A 6,348-nucleotide genomic window follows, 5' to 3' on the forward strand; every position below is an offset into this window, starting at 1 on the left:
ACAAGATCTCCAACACCACTGGCTGAAACGCAAACCATGACTAAGCCTCCACCGTGTTTTACAGATGGCTGTAGACACTGACTGTTGTGCCTCTACCCTGACCTTCCCCACATATGTTGATAACAATTTGAACCAAAAATTTCTAATTTTGATTTGTTCCTCAACAACCGTTCTCTTTTATTTACGCTATGCTGTTTGGCATACCTCAATTCATTATGACAGGCTTCTTGACAACCACTCAGGTTGTCAAGAAGCCTGTCAGGAATTTGTTTAGGCTTGCCACCACTCCCTTCGGCAACAAGCTGTGTAGACACAACACTGGTCTGCCTGTTTTATATTTGAATGATTCATGGGTCAGTGCTAAGTGGCTTAAGAAAACATTCCTCTGAAAACTGACTACAATGACTGCCAAAGCAGCTAATGTCTAAAGAAAAAAGACTTTAAAAGACATTCAGAAAGTTTAATGAGTTGTTAGTCGAGTTCACTTGTCTCCTTGGAAATCAAACATAAAGAAACAAGGGGTGGTTCTAGACATGTATAGTACTATACACTATTTGAGTAGCGAAGATATCCTTTGTTGTCTTACAACTACAACAGCACTTTTGTTACTCAATAATCAACAAACAATCCTTGTCACGGCGAGTGAGGTGAGCCGTGTGGAGGCAATGAAGGAGGATCCAAACGCAGGCAGTCGTGAAGGTGTGAAGGTGGTTTATTGAGCATGAAAGTAAATACAAACGGCAAAGGGAGCTATGACTAACTAGACTGGGAACAAACTAACTACAGAACACGAACCTGAACATGAGCAGAAACACTTAGCGGTTGACAGCAGGGAAACACACAGATGACGCAGGGTGGAATACACAGACGGACCAGCAACTACAATGACGGCAGACATGACTTAAATACACAGAGAATCACAGGGGAATTACACACAGGTGGTGGACACAGCTGGGAATAATCAACAAGACGAGACAAAGGTAAAACTGAACACACTCACATGAGACGCAGACCATCACAATAAAACAGGAACAAGCAACCATCACACTAAGACACAAACTCGACATAGAGAGACAGACAGAAAATGGCACATGGAGCTAGACAAATACTAAGCAGACACAACTGAAGAACAAATCCTAAACACCACAGAAACATGAAACTCAAATAATAAACATCATCATAATCAACACTACAAGAGAACAAGAAAACAATCCCTGATGCAAACTAAAACCAAAACATAATAAAACTCAAACTACTGGGTCCGACGGACCCAGAACCGTGACAATCCTACAGTGTTTCCCACCTCTGAATCTCCTATCGCTTTCTATTGTTGTGGTAAAATTGAGTTCTGTTCGACAAGCTTGAAGCGGAGACATGGTGAGGCAATTCTCCAAATACAATGAGCACATCAGTGACTAAATGGAAAGCAGTGATAGGATCTAGGCTGTCACGTAAACACAGAGCAGCAAATATCCTTACAAGACACTATATTCTATGGCACAGCCGTGCATACGCTCTGTCACAAGCATATTCTAACTAGTTTTAAAAGATAGTCTTCCAAGTTTTAAATATAAAAATGTTTATCGGTGAAATCAGTTAATTGTATACAGCTATTTCATTTCATCCTTCACTGCAGCAACTTTGATCGTCTCTGGAGTTAGGTGAGCTTCCTCCTTTTATCAGTGCACCCAGGCCTCCAACCAGTGTTATCACCCAACTTGCCCTAAAGATGCTTAAGCCAGTCATGCATCAACAACTCCACGGCAACATATGATAACACCTGTGATTGCACGATCATACATCAAGCAGTCTGTCAGCTCGGTCATTTTAAGGTGTTTGATAAATGATACATGCCTGCCTGAGAGCACGGAGTCTTCTTGTAGCAACCGAGATGGCTGCGTGCCTACCTCCTTGTGAGAGGGCAGCCAGCCATATGGCGCCTAAAGGTAATGTATAAAATGACTGTTACACTGCAATGCTGTGCTGTGCTAAGGTTCAGTCCCATGTGAAGTGACTCTTCATGCATCTTTGCACACCCAAGAGCTGCATGTTACGCATGTTGCATAGCTAACACTGTTCAAACTACAGCAATTTGTGGTATATCTGTGATACACAAGGTGATCAAGATCTACACTGCACATGATCCTTTGGTAAAGCATGAAAGGAAGTTGATAGATCAATCTTAGATATTGCTCAGTGTAAAAACAGATGCAGAGTCTAGACAATAAAACATATTTTTATGTAATAATCTATTTTGCTTTACTTATTGTTAATTGAGGGGTGTTGTTAGAACTGTAATAACAAAAAGGTTAAAATTACCTTCATGAACTTAGAATTAAATACCGCCCTCAGTCCAGTTCTATCTGATTACACTTAATCGTCAGTTTCCATGAAATTCAAGCTTTTCTTTCCCATTTTTTCCCCACTGAGAATGCATAACTAACTCCTAAGCATACGCAACTTAAAAAACAAAAAAATATATTTTTGCAGAAAACAAAATTTGGAATCACAAAGGGTCAGTGCATATTTCTGCAAATTTCAGAAGACACACTGCCCACCAGCTGTGCCCACAAATTTACTACCAACGCCTATATTATCCAAGCAAAGGACTGGGAAAGCAAAAATACTGCAAAATACAGAATACAGACAAGCACCACTGTGCCAGTCCCAGATCCCTTATTACTGCAGAGATTTCATGTTTATTTGCTCAACCTCAGGCCACATTACACCGTCGCTTCTCCACATAATGCAATATTCAGGTGACCAACTCTTGAATCTCCCTTCATTCTTCCAGGTCAGTGCACCACACTGTCCTGGTGAATTCACAACATGGTTGCATGCATCCAACTCTACAAAGAGACAAACAGCTCTTTACCTCCAGGTCAAGGTCCTGCTCTTATCCGAGCATCTGTCTCCCTCCTGCTACCCTATCAAAAAATATCTTAAATGTACTCTGCTCGACTGGACTTCATCTAGCTGCAGAGTGAACCAGGCTCCCCTACACCTCTGAATCCTCAAATCTACGAGCAATCCTTTCTAAAGCCAGTTGATTAGGTGAGCTACAGGCAGTCTGCTTCGGGATCAGATTTTGTAGAAATTGTTTTTTTTTGTTTTTTTTTTTTCAGTTTTTAAGTTCTCAAAACAGTTATTATAAATATTTGCATTTCCAACACCTGCTTGCTTAAACTGCTAAAAAAGAAATAAATCTGTCATTACTTTTTCATGCAGATATCTTTTAACTTAAACATGTTTTTGTTCGTCAAATGGTCGGTTAAGTCATTTTTTGGGGGTTTTTTTAGCCAATGAAAGCAGGACTTAAAAGTCTGTTTACTGCTTTTGTCTTCTATCTGTCCTTTCCCAAGTCAATTAGCAGAGAAGTCTGCCAGTAGGAGCGGATGCAGAGCCATGCATACCTGACAGATACCAAGCAGTGGCTGTGCTGAGCAAATTATACTGTCAGGAGCTTCACTGATATTGCGTAGTTTCAAGGCCAAGTTATTAAATCCTCCTCTCTGTTGCACTGCAGCTATTGCTTCACTGGTGATTTACTATCATGTCGTTTCTCTCCAGTAGGCCTATTCTTAGTCTGGGTATCATCCACATCACGCGTGGAGAGAGGGTTATTTTTAGCAAGGCAGTCACATGATGTGAGTGCAAGTGGAGTCTCACAGCTGTAGGCTACTGGTACAACATGCTATGCATCCACAGATCCCTGCTTGGAACAAATGAATCCCATCCTGTGGATCTCAAGAAGTTTTAATATTAATGTTAACTTTAATGTTGCTCTGAAGAAAAAACAAAGAGGCTGTATAGTCATGACTTCAGCGGGAAAAAAAACTGTTTTTTAAAATGCATTCAAACAATGCCTGAGTTTTACATTTGATATTATTTATTTTCCAGATAACCTGAATGCCAAAATATTAGACACAGTTTAACCTTGTGCTTATTGTAAGCAAATATCATATACATAATAACAAGTAGATGTAATGTACCCTCTCTTATGTGTCAGAATTTGTCAAAAATAAAATGAAAGCATGTATCCAGCCTGCCTTGAAACAACACTTTAGTGTGCTGGTGTTATTGGAGTACGGGATATATTCTTAGCATTTGAGCATCATTTAAACAACACCGCCTTCCTGAGTATTGTTGCTAACCATTACATCGCTTTATGATCAAGGTGTACTCATCTTCCGATCACTGTTCCCAGCAGGATAATGATAAAGTTCAAATCATTTTAAAGTGGTCCCTTGAACATGGTATCATTTCAAAGGGCTGCTATAGTCATCTGCAACTACGTGACGATATCGTGTAAATATCGTCCAAAATCTCTGAAGAATGTTTCCAGCATTTTGTTGAATCTATGGCACAAAGAATGGGCAGTATGCTTATGTTATGTTATGTTGTAGATTATATTGAAAAAAGAAAACCCACAGTAGTCAGTCACAATATTATGCAGCCATACAGTCCACAGACCTCGCTGTGCTCAGTAACTGTAATTGTGGAACAACCCACACGCTTGCTTGAGAGTCATTGTGAAATAACCGCAAAGAAAAAAAGGTTAATGTAATTACAGATTCTTCAAAAGTAAGAGGAAACCTTCTGGTTCAGAACTATAAGCCCTTCTGTAAATTATGAATTAGCACAGTCTGTAAGCTTGTAGATCACTTGAAGGTGGTTGAATAATTCATTCATTCATACTGCCATTTAAGCACCAAATGTATGCAATAGTAGAGTAGCAGGTGAAAAGTGCACTGAAACAAAATACTTTGGCCTGATCAACAATTATCCTGAGTATACTTCATTTTACTGAGAAACTTTAAAAAAGAGTAGCTGTTTGTTGTCATGTTATTATCAAGTATCAGTCTACATGTAATGTCATAGTTCACATAAAGATTAGAGAGCTTTATTACAAAGCAGCTCCATCCACACCAGTAGGGGTCAGAGTTGATCTCAAGCCCAGAACAATTAATCACAGGATGGGTAAGAAGAAATGACAGGAGAGACTGACACCCTGTGATTTTCTAGAACCGTATTATCTATAATTTAGCTCATTACATAACAAAGAGACTTCTTTCATCACTGAGACGTACTCATTTAGCCACATTTTCTGCCACTTTCTGAAGTAAAGGAAGGTTTGTCATGCATTCACACTTGATACAGCTGGTGCTTCTGCACTGTAATTTTCTTCTCTGATCGTCAACAGTTATCAGTCTTGGTCAACAGAGATCGCTCATCCTAACTCCCACACCTCAGAGAAAATAGTCTGGCTCAATATTTCAGAGAGCTGCAGTGAATGAAAAGAGGTAGACACGCAAACACGGGCTAGGCTTAGAGAAAGAGTCATCATCCAGCTGAAAGGCTGTAATCAAAAACTTTTAGAAAAAGTTTTCTGGCAAAATACAACAACAGCAGCCAGGTGCAAACAAATAGGAGGTCTGGTGTTGTGAGAATCAAACTTCAATAAATGCTGTAGTCGATGTACTCAGATGTTTATGCAAATATTTCTTAAAAGCCCGTTCTCCCCTTCATAGCCAGAGTAAATGTCAGTAAATGGAAATGGTGCACAGCTACGAGTGGTCAACTACTGCAAGGGTATACTGATTGGCACTGACTTCTTTATTACAAAAAATTATATAGCAAATGCTTGTTTTATATGATTTACTCATAAAAGTCACAGCCTTTGCATTTTTCTCACACAACATAATTGTAAGAATTTAACTCAACAAGCAAACATGGTGTGAAACACAAGTCTTTTGTAACGTATTTTTTTGGCCTATTTCTTTTATATATGGTCACTTATGACTGGATGCTCACCGATATAAGACACTTAAGACTGATATCGATGCAAATATTTGGCAGATATATCTACCCCACCAATTTCAGACAGCTGCACGCTCCTTTTGTCATTTTTATAGCTCTGTTTTCTGCAGTCTTACCCAATTATTGGCATTAATTCAACCACAACAGAAGCTACAGTACCTGACTTTCTTAGAAACTTCAGCACAAATTGCAGGCTGCCATCATGACAAAATTAGCTGTGACAGACTGGCTGGTTCAACTGCAGGTCTGAAGACTCTGAGGTTAGTGTAAGGGAAGTTGGTGAGATTGCTCTGGGAGTTCTGGTAGTGTTGTGGTATTTCTGATGTCTCCTGGCAGCAGGGGTGCCTCAAGAAGGTTTCATAGGGATGGCCAAAGGGGGGCCACTAAAAATAGGTAAATATTAAAACCTAATGAGATACTGAAATCCATAATAATCAGTTTTAATTGATTAATTGACTGAGTGGAAGTCTCAGCTATCACTGGTTCTTCCTCTCTCTTGTGCTCACGTTTACTAAAGTTATTACCAAA

The sequence above is a fragment of the Mchenga conophoros genome, linkage group LG17 (genome assembly GCF_057382185.1).
Source record: "Mchenga conophoros isolate Kocher_MC1m ecotype Shallow Benthic linkage group LG17, M_conophoros_male_GT1.1, whole genome shotgun sequence".
NCBI lineage: Eukaryota > Metazoa > Chordata > Actinopteri > Cichliformes > Cichlidae > Mchenga > Mchenga conophoros.